This window comes from Rhipicephalus sanguineus, chromosome 3, assembly GCF_013339695.2.
Source record: "Rhipicephalus sanguineus isolate Rsan-2018 chromosome 3, BIME_Rsan_1.4, whole genome shotgun sequence".
Classification (NCBI taxonomy): domain Eukaryota; kingdom Metazoa; phylum Arthropoda; class Arachnida; order Ixodida; family Ixodidae; genus Rhipicephalus; species Rhipicephalus sanguineus.
The window spans coordinates 76,955,627-76,975,420 of record NC_051178.1 but is presented as its reverse complement, the minus strand read 5'-3'; positions in this window follow the sequence as shown (position 1 = coordinate 76,975,420).

Sequence of the window (19,794 nt, the reverse complement as noted above, 5' to 3'; positions counted from 1 at the left end):
GCACCGCTTCACAAATTCTTCGTTTCGAGCGGACTCGAATACACTTGATGAGCCCCGATATACTTTTGATAAGAGTTGCTTGCAGTTAGGGACACTGGTTGTGTCAATGAAACGATAATGTAATGCACTGTCATTGACAAAAGGAACAGAAGTTCATAAACAAAGATCTGCTTGAAGGGCGCAGCTGCGGGAAAAAAGGAAATATTGCTAGACCCAACGTCATGTGAATGTTTCTGAAAATACTGCTACCTGCAAAGTTATGGTGCGACACGTTTTAATAGCTCTCATTGGTTTCATTGATATTGGCAAGTAGCTTACCCTTTCCAACGTAGAAGAGTCTTTGTTGTGGACAACGTAGTGACCCAGAAGAATGCCGACCAAGTATATATCGATGCGAAAGTATGGCTTCATGTAGACTTCGATCGTATAATCATCATGACCAGGCAGCATTCTGCGTGAGAGGAACTTTAGCGAACTCAGCAACATTTTCCTTATTTGTGAACGCTATGAAATTCAGTACCTGAACCTAAATAAAGGTAATATATGACGACGTCACAAAAGTATATTAGTTTCAAACTTCTACACTAATGCGATTATCAACAATTTTACAAGTTTTTAGGCATCATATTTCTAGAAAAGCACATACCGAAATCATTTGCATATACCCGATTTGGCGTTCCGTCTCGAGTATAATATTTTGTGAAGCACCGAAACTTACTCATTGTGTCACGAAAACCTCGTTTCTTTTATTATCACCACCAAAGATCAGATTATTCTTCATCCCACTATTCAGCGCTCAATAAAGTATACACGACCAGCTTAACCAGATCTTTCAAATCGCCGGTGTGCCTGCCAACATTGTCTCAGACTTCTTCAAATTGTATTCCATTTGGCGAGGTGTTAAAAATGAAAATATTTATGTCGTGAAGGAGGTTACAAATCTTAGCGAATGCCAATGCAATGTTTTGACTTTTCACCGTCATTTTCTTCCTTAACCTTTTCTGTACCGAGTTTTCTAGGTCAGAAACAATGTACAATAACCGATGTTTTATTGCCCTGCTTGATTATACGTGCCTTGAAAAAACACAATAATTAACCTAAATGCGCTTTATGCACAAGCCGAGCTACACGCAATATATATATATATATATATATATATATATATATATATATATATATATATATATATATATATATATATATACAGGGAGGCATGGTGGCGAAAGTGACCGTAGCGTTGCAAACAGTGAAGAAGATCCTCCGTGAGAACAGTAACAACGGAAGTTTTGATTTCGACACTCTCGGCCAGAGGCTGCCCTTCATCAGGAATAAGGGTACATGTGGCTTGCACTCACATTTATACAGCCTTGTACGAAAACCGAAAGAGAAACGAGCAGAAAGAGCCAAAAAAAGAAAAGAGAGAGAAAAAAAGGAAAAAAAAATGCCCCCACCTCCCCGAAGGGAATCCTGAGGAAATGCGAATGCATTTCTTGTGCCGAGAGTACACGGCGTAGTAATTTTAATGGCGTAAAGCTGCATACATCGACGCGTTCAAGTGTCTCCCTTTTGGGCGCCTCTTTCACCGAACGCTTTCTATGTGCGTTCGCAATCACCTCAGGGATGTTGCCACCGCCTTCAATGCAGCACAAACGCGTTTAGAACGCGCTGTTTTCAGGCTGTGCCAAGGCAGCACAAACGCTTTTCAAGCGCACTGCATTGAGGCGGTGGCGCAGGGAGGAGAGAGAGCGAACGGCGAGAGAAGGAGCGGCGAAGCACTGCACCTACCCTCTCCACACACGCGGGAGCTCCGCCGAGCCAATGGCACCTAGAAAAAAATTGGGGGACCCTTAAGCTTCGCCTTTAAGAGTTGAACGCGATAGCGAAATCCAGCCCCTAGTGCACACTTCAACCACTAAGTGCATACTTATTAATATGTATTGTTACACTCACACACGCACGCACGCGCGCGAATTTTACAGGCTTTCGATCTAAAGCAAGAGTCGCATGGCCTCCAAGATATACGCCGCCCGCCGGCCCTCTCGGATGCCATGAAAAGTCGAGACATATTTCTCACAATGCCTCACAGATGGCAGCACATTATCTAGCGTTTGCTGCGTTGGCTTGATATGTTTTCCTCTAGATGGACATAGTTGTCCATTTTTAGAGCTGTTTGAAAGTTCGTGTGTGTATTTAGCGGCGATGGCTGCACTATCCCGGCGTTTTTCGACGTAGTTTGATGGCCTCGCGAATGCGCCTACCGTATGGGCTCGTTTTCGTCGTGACACCTGCCGAACAAAATGCGTTAAGGAGACTCCTTCTACTACATGGCATTTATGTAGTGTTTCTGTCCGAAGCAGCTGCAAGCAACATCGTGGCTTTGTGGTAAGACACCTGCTTGCCACGCGAACGGCCTGGGTTCGATCCTCATTGGGACCGAAGATTTTATCGTTTATTTTATTTGCTACTTTCTCGATTTTTCGCTCACGGATGATTTTTCGCTCACAACCAACGGTGCCGACGCCGACAGCGGAATTTCTGCGACACGAGCTCTCTAACGCTACCGCGTTAAAAATTTGCGCTGGCCGAGCTCCCGCGATGCGAGCACCCTCACACGCCAGAGCGCGCTCCTCCTCCCCACTCACACTCCGCTACTCCGCCCGCACCACCTGCTCCGGTTGCTAGGGGCGAGGATAAGGGCGCGCGCCCGCAGCTGTTGCTATAGGAGAGGGCGTCAGAGCGGAGAGGCGCGCGGACAACGCCGGATGCCTTACATAGCCCGACTAAGAAATGTATTCGCATTTAAAAATTACAGCATATCCACGGGCGAATGATGAAGAGCATGAGCAAAGCTCCTGCAGCAATCATGGTTACACCGTGAAATGTTCAGTGGTTTCGCCCAGCAGTAATCAAAGCGATACGCCGCTTTGATTATTTTTCCTTTTTTTATTGTTTTCATTTCTTATATTTTTTATTTATTTTTATTTTTTATTGTTTATTTTTTATTTTCATTCTCATTTTTATTATTTCTTATTTTTTTTTCTTTATTTTTTTTCTATCTCTATGAGATAGCGCCATCTAGTATATCGTCACCCAACTGCAGTTTGCATGCATCTCTATTGAACAGCGCCATCTATTAAATGATACGGGAGACGCGACGGCGGGGGCACGCCGGATGGAGCGACGACCGACAAGGTGATGCTATAATGAGCTCCGCTCCTAAAAAAGAACATGAGGCGGATAACTTTCCAGAGGTCACTGCGCTGTGCAAGTGGCGTCGTCAATGCTTATATCTTTGGAAGCATTGCGTTCTGTGTGGGTTCGGGTGGCGGTACCTTTAATGTAGACGACGTGTACGAATGGCAGCCAACGGGTAGGCCTGGTGTGTGCGGAAGGGCACGTCCAACGACCTACTCGCATACCAAGTATTCGTCTCGCCCCCCTCCTTTTTTACCGACAATCACTATTCAGGTGTCGGCGGCCTTGACTGGACGACAGTGCTGGGGCAATCGGTCGAGGTCTTTCGTCTATCCTTTCCTCCCTTCGCATATTGTTCCTCAACAGTACGGCGCCACGCGGCACCGGCAGGGCGGCGAGGGCAGAAAAGGAGTTGAGATATAACTCATTACTACGGCGACGTCTCGCTTCGAGGGGGACACCGCGCATTGCCGCAAGGAGAAGCAAACGGGCGTTTAATGTAAATACTAGTTTGTTCTGGAATTCTGCGTTCAGGGGCTCTTGGTTGTGTACGCGGTGGCTGTTAGACATGACAAGCTTAAAACCATTGGTCGGTTAGTAAGATAGAGGTGGAAAAAGACGACAGTAGTACTTCAGAGAGAAAAGTAGCAATAAAAGATATTTCTAAATGTCCAGTCACCGTCGCAGTTACAGTTCCGCGAAATCTTCGATTGTTATGTTTATTATTATTTTACAGTTATTTAATTGCTGCAAGTGTACCCGGGTTCTCATTTATGCCTCTTTCGAGGGCGTTAAACCGACGTATGAGGTTTGAGTCGTGTTCTTCGCGTTGTTCGCGTTACCCGTTTGATTTAAATCCTGTTTCTAAGAGTGCAGCTCATAATTTGTCGAAAGAATGGCCGGGAAGGTTAAGATGTTTTGATAGAGGTAAATAAGGGGCTGATTTGCATAGGCTCTGTGGTTAATAAAACGGTTCCTAAATGGTGTTTCTGTTTGTCCGATGTATTGCATGCTGCTGCACACGTTGCATTCGAGTAGATATATCACATTAGAGGAATCGCATGTTAGATTTCCTCGTATGTTAATTGAAACGTGAATTGTGTGCTGTTTACCTTGTTTGTCTCTCGCGTCGCCTTACATACAAGACATCGAGGCTTTAGACAGGGTCGGCATGAATTATTCGGATTTGAAGTATTGATTTGGGAGTTTACAGGTGTGTCTTTGAGGTTGCGCGATCATCGATAAACGACGCCAGAGGCGGATGGAAATGCGCGTTTCAGACGTACACTTTTTTTTCAGTATGTTGTAATGTGGTTTAAGGATTGTGTTTACATTGGGGAAGTTCTTGCTGTAAGTTAAACAGAGGTTTGGCTGTTGCAGGTTGTGATGTGGTCGCCGCTTCATAAGAAGGTCATCACGCTTCAGTTTTCTAGCTTTTGAACAGCGTCATCAATTACATGTGGAGGGTATTTCTGTTTATCGAGCGTAAGTTTTAGCCTCTGTGAGCTCGTGTCAAAAGCAGCGTCTCTTGAGCAAATTCGCTGAAAACGGTGAGCCTGGTTGTATGGAATGCTGTTTTTACAGTGGCGCGGGTGGTCCCTTTGGTAATAGAGGTGCTGTGGTCGATCTGTTGGTTTGCAGTATGGTAACGTCAAGAAAATTTACGGTTACTTGCGAGTACGTGTTTGTGAAGTGTACGTTTGGGTGCACAGCATTGTAAGTGTCGATAAAGCTTAGCAGTTCGTCCTCGCCGTGGGTCCAAATGAGAAAAATGTCGTCAATGTATATTCTGTATAAGAGTGGTTTCAAAATGTTTCGGAGAGAAATTCAGATTCTAGCTTTCCCATTAAAATGTTAGCATCATTTGGTGCCAGTCTGGTGCCCATAGCGGTTCCGCTACATTGTCGAAAGTACTCCTGGTCGAACTGAAATGAGTTCACTTCCAAGACCATCCTCGTCAAACTTGCGATAGCAGGGAAATCTGGGGTGTCAGGTTGTCTATGGTTTGTGTACAAGTTTTTTAATGCTGCTATGCCATCATCATGAGCGATATTTGTATACAATGAGGACACATCAAGGGTAACCAAGAACGAATCTTTCGGCACGAACATATTTGCCGTATCTCGAAGAAAATGTGTGGTGTCCTTTACATACGATGCGAGAGTGCAAGGAATGTGTCTTATTAACTTGTCCACGTAACCCGATATGGGTTCGGTTACTATACCTATGCCTGATATGATTGGTCGATCTGGGTTACCGGGTTTATGAATTTTTGGGAGTAGGTAGAAGCGACCTGGACGAGGGTGTGCTGGTCACGTTAGTTTGTGCTCCCCGCGTGTTATTCTTCCTGCGTCCAACAGTTTCTTCAGTTATGTTGCTACGATACGCGCGTATTCGTCTGTCGGATCCCCTGGGAGGCGTTCGTAAAACTTTGAGTCATTTAGTTGACGGTATGCTTCTTGTAAGTAGTCGGCTGTATTCAAGACTACAATTGTCCCTTGCTTTGTCAGCGAGTTTTATTGTTATAGCAGTCCCAGATGCCAGGTTTTTCATACTCGATTTCTCAAATTTTGTCAACTTTCCCTCTTTCCTTTGTGTCTGTAGTACTCCTGTGCTATATCCTTCTGTACGGCGTTAATATATAAGTCCAGACATTTGTCCCGATTACTGTTTGGTGTCCAATCGTTTGTTCGGTGGTCTTTTGAATGTTAGAAGGCTTGTCCAAGAAATATTCGCGCAACCTCAAGTTTCTAGCGAAGTTGTCGTGGTCTCAGAGTAAATGAAATTCGTCAACAGATTTTCTGGCTGGGCAGAAGTTTACTCCTCTAGATAATAGTTTTACTTCGTCGGGTGACAAACTCGTGTCCGATAGGTTTACAATCGCACTGTCGCAGTGACTGTTGATAGGCGGGTTCTCGTGCGTACCGTTAGTGGCCTCATGGGTGGTTCTTTTGTAGTCATATGGCATAATGTCTGGTAGTGCGGGGTTGGGAACATTGTCTCTTTTAAGTTTATGAATTTTAGTATTCATGATGTCTTTGCATTTATTCCGCTCGAACTCTGTTAGTTGGGTGATTTCTTCGTTCGATAAAGTGTTGTTATTGCGGAGAATGGTGTTGGTCATGGTGGCCAGTTTCTTTACTTGCTTTTTACTGTGATTGATTGCAATTTTGTGTAAATTAAGTGAAACCTCTAGGAGGACTTTTTTCCATGCTACTTGGTCGTGTTCGTCGGGATTTGCAGCAGCTGGAGCGGGGGAGAGTGCCATACCCTTGAGGGCTATTTTAGCATTTAGGTACACTTGCAACGTGCATTTATGCATTTCATGTCTGATGCGTTTATCAGCGAGTTTTCTCACTTTAAGAAAAGTGCCACTGTAACCGGGAAGCGAAGAACTGGACTTACAGCTTGGAGATCAATCTTCTTTTGGGCGCGGGAATGGCATTGCTGGAGTCCGCAGCTTGTAGGTGTGTCCTACAGGCCTTCGTCGTTGCAGGGAAGATCCAGTCGCCGAGCTTCTTGCGGGCGTTGGGTGCAGTATGTCCGTGTTGGTTCGCAGTTCTTTTGTTGGTGTCCGCAGTAGAGGGACGCGGCTATGTTGTTCGGCAGGCTTCACCTTTCGGAGTGCTGTTGTGCTGCTGTTGGTGACGGCGGGCTGCATCGAGCGCTCAGGTGTCACAGTTTCGGCGATCGTCGGGAACTCCGCCGTGATGTCAGGTGCGTGTAGTTCTCCATGGAAATTTTCTTGTAGTGATCGCACCTGGGTGGGAGCGGTAGGTTGAGGCGACCACCCCGTGGCATCTTCGCGGTATCCGCGACAGAGTGCGACATTGAAGGTTTCAGCAATCAGTACGATACCCATGAAGTTTGGATGAAGCCCATCCGCGTCAAGATAACGTCTTGGCGGTAGCTGGTCGAATTCCTGGTCGACGTACGACACCTTGCTCGCTTTCCGGCAGTACACCTCGATTTTTCGTTGAAATGACGAGCGTCCCTGTTGAAGAGGTGGACGAATTTTTCGTTTGATCGTTCCATGCGCCTGTTTTGGTATCGCGGCAACACGCATGAAATAATGAGTCTCGGAAGCTCTTGTCGTGTTCGGAGCGTGTTGTTCACCAGGCGGCCGGACGGCATAGAGATTCGTCCGGTCCGTACATCTCCAACTCGCTTGTTCCGACGTGAAAAACAAGTATGGTCACTAAGCGTGCTATATTGATCAGCTCACTCTCAATGTCAGATGTCGAGGCTCCGCGAATAGTTAGAAATGCAGGCGTTGCCTTGTCATACGGGCTGGAGTGCCGGTGAAGATATCTTGTTTGCGAGTTTTCCGTGAGCGCTGCTCAACTGGAGGTGTGCCTGTGGCCGGTATTGAGTAGGGAGGCATGGCGGCTAAAGTGGCCGTAGCGTTGCAAACACTGGAGAAGATCCTCCGTGAGAGCAGTAACAACGGAACTTTTTTATTTCGACAGTTTCGGCCAGAGGCTGGCCTTCATCAGGAATAAGGATACATGTTGCTTGCACTCACATTTATACAGCCTTGTACTAAAAACGAGAGGAATGAAGTACAGCAGTCTGGCATTTACTGTTATCACTGTCGTTTTGGCCCCTGTGCACGTCGCTGCCTCCTTCCTTGCACCTGGTCGGAAAACCGCCTGGCCGACCGCCAGCGGTGACGAGCGGTCACGGGCCCCACCCCATGACGCCTCTTCTATGTCAACGACAAGGTCACTGGGCAACGCTTCCTAACTGATACAGGCGCACAGGTCAGCATTCTACCTGCTACACGAATGGATCGCACTGCTACTCCAGTGCTGTACTTGCAAGCTGTGAATGGAACGCGGATTCCAGTATTTGGACGACTGGTCGCTCACACTCAACGTGGGACTACGAAGACCGTTTCACTGGCTGTTCGTGGTAGCCGACGTGCCTTTGCCATTATCGGTGCTGATTTCCTCACCGACCATGGCCTCATTGTCGACGTCAGGCGACAACGTCTCCTAGGTTCGACAACTTACCTTTCTGTGAAGGGCATTGCTGCACCGGAAACCACAGATTTAGCCCTTTCTTGTGCTATGGTTTCCAATGAACCCTTCGCGGCTTTGCTACGAAAATTCCTTGATATCACCGCACCGCCTAATTAGAAAAAACCAGTGTGCCACGACGTACGTCACCACATCGTCACTTTCGAACCACTTGCTTCCTACCGGCCACGTCGACTTGCTCCAGACAGGCTCAAAGTAGCACGAGCACAATTTGAACACATACAGGAATTATGAATTTTTCGCCCATCCACCGGTAACTAACGAGCTCCAATCCACATGGTGCCCAAGAAGTCGGGTGACTGCAGGCCATGCGGAGACTGCCGATCTCGGTACACTGAGACAATTCAAGATTGGTAACCACTACCCAACATACAGGATTTCACCGCCGCTCTGCATGGCGCCAATATATTTCGAAGATTGACCTTGCCCGCGCCTACCACCAAATTTCCATGGACGAGTCAGATATACCCAGGACGGCTATTACGACGGTAATCCCGTCGATGTCTGGCGCGGGGGATGGACAGATGGGGGGACAGCATCGCAGTATGATAATCGTACTTCACAAACGCTAAAACTAGTGCTATTGCACTTAGACGTCGCAATATCGGCGAACATCCTGCGGGCGATATGCAATAATGTGCGGTGAATTATACAACATTCAATTCGTGTCTTTATGAGATTACCTAATGCTTTGTAAAGATACTTGCCATAGTAAACAAAATTGGGGCCACGCTTAAGCTTCGCCTTTAAGCGTTGAGCACGATAGCTATATCCAGCCCCATCGTCATCGCGTTCTGTTTCGCTTGTCATTACGTTCTGTCACCCAGCCAGCCACACACACACACACGCACAAGATATACCTATAGTAAAGGTAAAGGTTTCCGCCCTCTTCAACAGCACATTTATGACAACAGTTAACCCACTACGTGTGTGTGAGAGAATGCGCGCACTAATGTTTATGGCTTATGTAAGGGGTGGCGTGCTTTAAATCCAGCAGCAATTACGCGCATGCTACTTTTTCGAAGTTGCGATGCCACCACTACGTGTTTTAGGTAAATACGCGCTATAGAGTGTGTGCCTTTTGTAACGGGTGGCCGGCTTTAAACCACCAACTCGTTATGCAATTCACTGGTGTGACGCCCGACTGCCATGTGCGTTTGTACGCCATTTACTGTGATATCGCATCTCGTACTGTGACACCTGTACCGAAGACGCGTCTAATTGTGAAGCATGAAAGCTAATTTCAGTGCACTTTCAAGCACTGGCATAGCTACATGGGAGAACGCCTGCTTTTTATTACTTTATTTTCTTTGCATCTTTCTCGATTTTTCGATCACGGACAAGACAATGGTTTTTAACTCACAACCAGCGACGCCGACACCGGAATTTCTGCGAAATTAGCTATTTAGCGCTATCGCGGTAAACTTACACATGCTTTAGCGCTAGAAACAAATCCATAATTCAGAAACTTATCATATCGTAAGAGCCGAGGACATTTATTATGGACTGTAGAATAACCTAAGGAACTTCGATACCAAAATTTGCAGTGGTCTTGAAAACAAAGGCTACATGATTCTTCTAAAACACGTGATGAGATTAGAAAGCCCTTGCAAGACGTGGCGTGTATGAAGGCGGCAGAACAAGATGTAACTACTTCACATTTAGTAATAGGTGAAAATGAGTTGGTCTGTCATCGATGCCATAGTATTTAAACTGTATGGGGCATTTGGACAAATGGCGCATATACTGTGATCTCTTAGAAGGGAAGACGAAGCAATTAAGGAATAATGCGCCTATCAGTTCGCACTAAGACATGTATATGATTCCCAACAATTTAATGTGTTATGGAACCAGGGCAATAGGGAAAGCAAAGTTTACTCAGAGCGACACTGTGCCTGCCAAGGCATCAGTTTCGTGTGCAAGGCCATTTACCACATCTACGTAAAAACGACGGCACGGCGGCACTCTGGAAATGAGTCAATATTATCAGAAATATAGCCATGCGTTCAATTCCTTCGTTTCTACGGTTCTCTTGCGTTGTCCATAATCGCTGAAAATCCACAATGTCCTCTCGGTATGAAACAGGATTACATCTTTAGAGGGATAATAGTCGGTAATACAAACCTCTCCCCAGCTACAGCGGCGAACAAAATTCTCAATAAAGTAGCAGCTACGACGAGGGCTCCACACGTCGCCGCTCCTGCACGTGGCCACCTGGGAGTGGAATGAACAAAAAGAAATAAGTACGTTTTGCAGGATTCCTAAACAAAACAATGAAAAGCAATGACGTTCCATCTAATTTCCTGCTGCAGATACAATAACTCATTCAATCAGTAGTTCTGACCTTTCAGACCACTATTAGCAGTCTGCATCTGAACTCGAAAGCGGCAATATAAAAAGGAATGATGAAACCCTAACATATTATCATAGTAATCTTTTATAACGTACATTGGATCAACCTCAAGATCTATTCCCTGTGCCTTAGCTAAATACATTGATTCCTGTAATCAGCATGAAGACTCGTAAGTAAAACAAGATAATGCTGAAGCCCTTGAAATTGGGGTATCACGTAGGGTGCGCTTAATTGAAAATTGTTAGGCACAGGCACAATTCCTAGACACAAGGAGGGCAGAGTGGTCTAGAGAACAAACAGAGGCAGGCGGCATTCTAGTTGGCCCGGAGAAGCAAAAGTGTAGCTGGATAGACCGCGTAATGAGACGGACAGATAAGCGCTGGTCAATTAGAGCGATGGAATTTATACCAAGCGTTCCTAGATGTGCCCGAGGACGGCAGGGTTAGATGGAGTGACGGATGCGCTACGCCCTTGTCCTCTAGCTCGTCTTTTGTCTAGTGTTTGCACTCAATGCCATTATGACTGACATGTTCCCACTCGCCCAACTAGCAAAGTTGTTGACTGACTGAGTAAGGAAGTCCACAGGCATAAAATGAAACCAGCTCGCACGAGACAGAGTAAATGGAGATGATTTGGAGAGGCCTTTGTCATGCAGTGATAACAATTAGGCTAAAAACAATGATAAACTACGGTCAAAATTGGTGAGCCCATATTCAGAAAAGCATAAGCGGCAGACGTAAAACAACAGTCGTAATAAGTAACCCACACTTCGTATTGGCTTCAACAGGAGAGGATACCACTTCTATGCGCGTCTTTATTTTATTAATCAGTAATCAGTAATTAATCAATCAGTCAAAGTAAATCAATCAATCAATCAAAGTAAATTAATCAGTAATCAGTAAATTGTATGCAATGAAAGGGTAGGGTTATGAAAAGAAACTTCTGGGAAGAAATATAACCAAGGACGTCTGCAAAGAGGCCTAGGAAACGCTACAAATAATTCTCATGTTTATGAAGCAACACACTGAAGTGTTCTTCCTTCAAGCAGCACTTCAGTTCTGAGTCGTGAAGGATGTGCACATGTAGGCCCGTATTATTGGCAAATAGTTAACAAGCGGATTGTTCCAGCACGACTCGTCGCGTCATATGTTCGTGAATAACATGCACCTATATATCTACAGTTTTCTCTGTTTCTAGAATAGAATGTTTTTTTCCTTATATGTGAACAAATGTCCTGGACTTGCCAGCTGACTTTGCTGCAGAACAAATCGGCCTCGCGAGGACTATATATATGTGCTGACATAGGGTATCGAGATATCATGTAATGCGGCTCAAAGTCTGTACACCTTCTCACTCGACATCGCCAAGGCATTTCACTGCGTAGTCTAAGCGCCTTCTATTTAACTGAATAACGCAAATTCAAACGCCGACCATATGCGTAGCCTACTGCACAAATCTACATGGAAAATAGAGCGCTTGCTTGCTTTGCCGAAGTCCAAGCCGAGCCACTGAAGGTGAAATGAGGTATCAAACAGGGATGCCTGAGTCGCCGCGGATGCACATGCTGCTTACACCCGCCCTCAAAAAAGGCACCTAATAAACACTAAAGTCCAGCGACATCCTCCTCTTCTAGATGATTACGTCATGGTATTGAGATGGTGGCGACGGATGGGGGGGCCAACCAGGCACGAGCAGGAGTGCCCGAGTGCCGCAGGTTTTTCGCTTACCGAACGATACTGCCCGCAGTGTGGCGTTTTGTGCGTTTGGTCATGGCCTTAGATGGAAGAAGTGACGGGGCCCGAATAAGAAACGCTCATCACGTCTGCCCTCAAGACCGGCCATGACCAAACACGCGAAGCGCTACGCTGCTCGTAACATTTCTTGCGAAGGTGGTCGAGTTTTGTATTCTTCACGTTTTTATTTGCTTTGGCATGTCTTAAAACCACTTTCCGTTAACGGACTGCGTGAATACAGCGACCTGCACAGAGGTCAAGGCAATAAAAGTTCACGAAGACCCGCTGAAAACAATTTGCCTCAGACAGACTGCACTTCTAAGTTGGTTTCCGAACTGCACTGTATGCACCGCCCGCAAGCATCTATTCGCAAAGCACCAGATCAGAAAAGATTGCTTCCAACAGAAACTAACGCTGGATAGGAGGCGAAAAGCCAGATTAGTAGTTTCGCAGTAGTTTCGCGGACCTCTCAGGGGAGGTGCGATTACATGGTGGAATAATTAATACGCATACACTATATGCGGACTAATATTGTAGGGCGTATTTGATCCTATGTGAAATGTTTTGTTTTGGTTTTAGGGGCGAAGCACCTTAGGGTCTGAGCGTGACGGCGTGCATCGTCGTCTGCTGTCGTGACGGTGCATTTGCATGATCGCATGAGGGACGCCACCGCCTCAGCGCTCACCTTGAGGTGAAAGACAGCGAACGGCACGTGTTGACTAAGGAAACGCTCTTTCTGCGACGAACGCAGAGCTACCAGCTCGCAAGGAGCGAGAACGCGCCCTCGCCCGCGATACACCGCGCCGACGCAGGCAGCGTCTGCTGGCGAGTTTCTTGAGTGAGAAAAAAAAATCACAGCATATCCACGGAGTGAATGATGATGAGTGGGCGAACCTGCGGAGGTTCATCGTAAACCGTGAATCTTCCGTGAATTCTGCCCAGTACATCATCACCGACGTGAGATCGGGCGCGTTTATACTAAAGGTTCGATGAGTTATGACGACTTGCAGCTCACTTTAATTTTACATGTACGCTGTGAATTTCATTGTTTAGAAAACCATTGCTTTAGAAAACATCTGGCGTCTTCGTTAAGCAGTGGCAGTCTTTTCGTTTGCTTTAGAAACATCTGGCGTTTTCGTTTTGCTTTGTACAAAACATCGGCGTCTTCGTTGGTTTTTCATCAATCAACGGCGTTTTGAACAAATTTTATTGTTTAATCACGCACAGGAGAAATCTCACCAGGCACTACCTTGGAGGTAAACAATGGCTGCTAAGGGAATGAGAGACAGAAGAAGTCGGCTTTTAGCTAACACTTACACTTCTACTTCTACTACGTTTCCTACTGGAACATGCCAATGGCTGCTAATGGGAATGAGAGACAGAAGAATTCGGCTTTTAGTTAAAGCGCACGCTGCGAATTTTATTGTTCAACAACGCACAGGAAAAATCTCCCACCGGCACCACCTTCGAAGTCAAGATCTGGTACTAGCGTTACGACTGGTTACGCACTACTACGATACGAGGGACGAACGGGTGCCGCCTTAAGGAGCTTGCCCCTAAAACCGATGCTCGCGCTGCACAACCGTTAACCGGCCACCCTATATATGAGGCACTGGATTATGACCTGGAATGAAGTACCGGTGGGAGATTTCTCTTGTGCGCAGGTGAACTATAAAGATTCACAGCGTGCAAGTTAACTAAAAGGGGAGCAGGTCTCTGTGCCTAATCAGAGCCCGCAATTTCAGGGGTGAACCACTCAGGGTCTCGACGCGTCTCGTCTGCTGTACGGCGTGCTCGTCGTTGTATAGTGACGGTCCATCTGCTTGATTAAAACCCGTTCAGCACAAGAGAGGGCGCCATGGTCTCAGCGCTCGTAAGCCCCTGAAACATCGTAAAGTAGCGACACTTTTCTCCTCCGCTCGCGTTCCTCCTCGTTCTCCTCTCCTTCGCACTCTCTTTTCGAGCATGGCGCCACCTACCTTGCTCCTAAGTAGCAGACGACGCTTCGCAAAGAGAGCGCGCGCTTGCCAGGCGGCGCGCTTCAAGCATTCGCACTAGCCGCCTAGCTCTTGATATCCTTTTTTAATTGTATGTTGTTAGGAGATGGTAGGACACGTTGTAAAGGACACGTGTGATGTGAGCGTTATGTCCCGTACATGAAGCCTTCTGAAACCTACATGAAACCTATATATTGTACGCTCGTCCTCGCGAGGCGAATTCGCCGCGCGTACCAATGACGCACTGAGGCTGCTAGTACACACTAGAAGTAGCCGTTCCGAAGTATCCGTTGGGTAAATATAGTTAAATCCGCTATACGTTCCTGTATTATGTATCACGTACACTGCAGTACAAAAGGGTGTATTTGAGACATCTGTTTCCCACAAGATATTCAGCATCTGGCTCACTAGTTTGTTTTTTTCACCAAATCTATGCGCTCGCTATTTCCTGTTTACTGTTTTGCAACCTCACACAAAGGACGTGCTATGGGGCGTATGTCTGTCCCGACACAATAACCATCAATCTCGCGTGTCTTTCCTCGCATTATTGCCGCACGCGCGGTACTTCCAGGTCACGAACGGTGTGCGTGTAATAAAAGCAGCCTTGATAGGAAAGTGGCGAGCGCCGAGTATTCAAGAGAGGAAGCGCAAACTAGCCAGAGGCCGGTTATTGGTGAGGGGCAAGAAGACTACGCAAAGGATGCCGACAGTTTTTAGAGTGCAAGAAACACATGGGCAATGGGTGCTGGCGGTATTATGCTAGTTAAAGAGTGGCGACTCTTATTTATTTAGAAAATGACTGTCAGTGCAAGCAGCAGCTCGGAGCTTCATTGAAAGAATGATGCGCCAGAAGGCGTACATCAATTCCAGTCGAGACAGCATTGGTTGATTCGCTAAGAGATTAGACGCAACCAACTATAGTGCGCAAGTGAGCCTCGTGGACGTACTTGACATAATTCTATACTCGCTGCTCAATGAACGAGCAAGCGAACGAAGAAACTAGCCTGCCACCGTAAACGTTTCCTTCGCGAGAGCTCCACTCGCGGATAATAATATCATCTGCTGTTTTACGTCTCAATACCACGATATAATTCTGAGAGACGCCGTAGTGGGGCTCTGGAAACTGACGATCTGATGTTCTTTAACGAGCATTGACATCGCATGGCACACTAGCCTCAAGCTATCCGCCTCCATCGAAATGTGGCCGCCGCGGTCGGCTGCGACCTTCGGGTCAGCAGCCGAGCACCACAAGCTCTGCTACGCCGCGGCGGAAAGCTACTCGCGGATCTAAACCTCCACACGAAATGGTACGTAAATCTTCGCGCTAAATAACACGTATACGTGAGGTTCCTAAACGATGAACGCACACTGCGACCCGGTTGGGTACGCACGCTTTGCCTACCTACCTTCTATCGCAAGTCCACCGGCGGATCTGTCGACGTATAGCCAGAGAAAGCTATTTGCTCCAGGTAAAGAAAAAAACCGAGCACGCAACAAAAAGAAACAGATACCACTCCTGATGTGAGCTTCCGCACTCCAGCTTTGTTCTTCAAAAGAACTGCGCCGCATCTCTCAAGTTTCCTATCACAGTTTCTATCGTCAGCCGGCGTGCCATGCTAAAGCGCACAAACCAATACCGCAAACTCAAACCAGTAGGCGCATCACGTCAAGCAGGAAACGTAACCACATATTCGTGAAAAAAAAAGTTAGTATGGAGTCCGCAGAAGCAGCAATAAAAATCATCGCCGCCTTCTCGACGTGGCCATGCCGATCTATCTCGTCTTCTTCGTCTTGCCCGCGACGTCAGGGTTGCCAATGGTGGCTACTTTTCGCCAAATTGGCGAATTTGAAAGGCCCGTGGCGACCTAAAATTTGAATGGCGACATGGCGAATTTTTTGCGATTTTCGGCTTAGGTCTCCACTGAGTTATGCATCCTAAGCTCAGTGTCTTCCCAACGAATGAGTGGCAACATTCTCTGTATTTTTCTTGGTTTCAGAACCACGAGTAGAATGTGCACATTACTCGTCAATCGGTATATCCGTCCTGTAACTCATGGTATCTCCTCAATTCATCTAGAAAACGTTTATTTGATGTTCTGTGAGAAGATCAGTGAGTGGGATCCTTAGTCCGAGATCCCATCTAGATGCAGGAGGTACTGGAACGTCCCCAGCGACATTCTAACAAAATTTAAGTCAGCGGACTGCCTTGTGAACCGCGGAGGGGGCAGTGTTTGACTATAAGTTTATAGCTTTAGGTGCTTTACGCTTATCTGATGTTTCGCTTCTGAAGGGGCTAGACGACGGGTTGGCCGCGTGCTCCGACATTTGTTCCGCCAAAGCCCAACTGTTCTAATAGCTTGGCGACTTATTCGCTGTTTGAGTACCCCCAATTCAGCTCGTAAAGACTGTTTTGGAATAGCGAACAGAGGCGGATATGCGGTTATTTGTGCAATAAAAAATATATTTATTGAGGCATTTTTCACTGTTCGCGGTCAGCGTGTGCAATGAAAACGATTGCTATATAACATTTTACATTGTCTACTTGTTCATTGCTAACGCATCGGATTGACGCGTGTAGATATAAGTGACTATAAGAAAGGGTCGGTGGCGTGCGGTATCATATTAGTTCACACTGAATAGGCGTAAGTCTCACTAATGATCGGTGCCTGTAAGAATTCTGTCGTGTTACCTTCAATAAACCTTTTAATCCTTTTAATTCATATAAGGGTACGTAAAGCTGTCTACAAACAACGCTTTCACGGTTTTCGCCCAAGCTTTACCACAAGCTTTTACCTTTAAAACGAGCGGACAGGGATGAAAGATATCATGAGCGTTTCATTCATTCACCCTTGCGCCACCACGACATCTTGCGGCTAGTCGGAGAAGCAGCACCATGCACTCCCACGGTGAAGCGGGCGATACGACTGGCATTGAGAAACGTCAATTAATCCAAGGGTCTTGAATGGCACTGTATTCTACGGGTCTATACGTGAGTGGAAATTTTTATTACTAGGTAGCCGCACATATCCAGAATGGCGACTTTTTTGGCGAAATTTGAAAAATATGGCGACTTTTGGCGACTTCTTGCTAGTCGTTTGACGACATTTACTCGAAAGTCAGTGACAACCCTGCGCGACGTTCTGTTATCTTGGGCTCGCATCCGGCTCTTTTCTTTTTTGCTTCTATCCGCCCACTTTTCCTCAGTCCTCCCTCTTTCTTACAGGTGTCCTTGCTCACAGTGCCGTCGCTCTGATCGGCGGTACTGCTGTTGTTGTCCATGTCAGGAACGTCAAAGAGCTTCTATATTCCTTGTCGCGCAGCCTGGACACCTCATCCTCCGTGTGGTTGCCCCTGTCCTTTTCTGCCGGCCACTTTCATTGTTCCACGTCTATGAAAGTCGTTCGAGGTGCACGCCACGTCCGGCGCCTGCCAGAGACCTGCGTGTGTCATCAGTGGATGCAGCCGAAACGGTGGCCGTCGAACCTAAAATACCAGAAGTACAGCCACTCTCCATTGCTCGTCTGGTGCTCCGTTACCAGCTCTCGTGGATGTCGAAAATTACCGCCAAGCGCGAAGCTTGCTTGGCGGTAACTTCCAAGCAGCGGAACAGCTGATGCGACGCGGCCTCCCCAGGAATGCGGTCCTTCCCGAAGCGCTGATGGCGCCCCACATTGCAAGCAGCAGTGTTAGGGACGGCCGCATCTGCAGTTCTGCCTCCAGGATAGCCGTGCCTGCCAAGCCCAAGAGTGCCCGCCGTAGTCTCGCCGAGCACCGGTCACGACACTGGCGCCACTCAAAACGCACGCCTCCTTTTCTTCTTTTCGTCACCTCAGCCTTCTTGGAGACGGTTCTTACAATTTTTATGCCAATAACCTTTTCTACCCAGAGCCCGGGAGAGGCACCAGGTTCTTACGCTATGCAACCTGCTTTTGTTTTCTTTTAAAAGCGGAGCTGTTAAAGTAGAGGTTCGGCGCTTGATTTAAAGGGGCCCTGCACACTTTTTGAGCAGGGTCAAAAGCGCTGCCAATCGGTAGTCGAGGCTCCCGAGAACACGCGAGCCGAATATTATAGCGAAGCGAGCGGCCTGGAATTTACAATAAATTCTCAAAGTCAGCTGAAAATCGCTCCCTCTTCTCTCGACAAATGATGTATTAGTCCGCAATATATGACGCGATTGTCGGCAGTTCCAGCATCGGCTGATGTTATAATCACGTTAACACCCTCATTATTACCTTAGTTGTTAATTTGAGTTCAATAAGTAGATAATATGTAGTTTATATTGTGTTATGCCGTTAAAACACACAACAAACATTAATATTAGCACTTCCGGTCTCACCGACAGCTCGTCTGCTCGTAGTTGCGTGGTTGCGTTTTCTTCACCATGTGCAGTGCCGAAATCGTGAGTATTTGTGTGCTTTTGACCATCGCCGGTTCCCGTTGAGAGTGGCAGCCGTTCGAGTGTTGCCTCGTCAGCTGGAAACTGCATCGTCGGCACGTTCTCACGAGCGACCGAGGCAGCGGTGCCGCATTTCTCCGATAACAATGCTGGCGCCGGCTAGCTTAGGATACCTGTGTTCGCTGTATGGCGAGAGTCCCGTTCGCTGTCTGTTCAGTATTCTTCGAGCCGTACCTCGGCGTATCCTCCCCGTAGTCTCAGGTTCCCGAGAAACCGCGACACAGCAACCAAGTAGACTCGCATTTTCACGGTAGCTGCAGGCAGCCGGGGGATGGGTCCGCGCCGGCCCGATGCCCCACAATCCTTTCTTCCAGTCTTTAGTTCTTGTTGTCAGCCCGCACTCGCTGTGCGCCCGCATTCGAAGAACAAGCAGCATCGAAGTACCGCCACTGGGAGAAGGGTGCACGCAGCTTTGCCGTGTTGAATACGATTCAAGCGCGAGCAGTGCGACGAGGCGGTGTATAGGAGTGTGGGTCGAAACCCATCTCCGCTGTCGTTCGTTCCAAACGCGCACGCAAGTTTGCGTCCATGGTTGGCAGAGCGATGAAAACACTACGGCAGTTCGAGGTGCACACCCAACATTACCAAACCGACTCGCAGTTTTCAAGCACGTGCGATAGACGGTGCCATGGGCTCCGCCACTCGACGACGACCGCGCGAGCCGATCGGAAGTGGCGCCACAGACCACGTGGTTGCGCCGAGACGCCAGAGAGAAAAAAGAAATGAAGAAAAAAAATGCCGCCGGCGCTGACGTCGTCTCGTCGCACCTCCGCCCTCCCTCCCTTCACGCCGCGCGCAGCTTTCCGCGCGCTCGCTGCGTTGAGTTGAGGGAGAAAGCTGCGGAACGTGATCTCCATAATTTGGTAACACAACTTAGACTTGACGTATTTGAAAAATTTTTGCGGCATATGACTCGTGAAGAGTCATACGTCAATAATGAGACTATTTCAATATAACTAAGAAAGGTGTTGCAGGGCCCCTTTAAGGTAGACGTTCGGCGGTTGACTCGCGCTGCCTA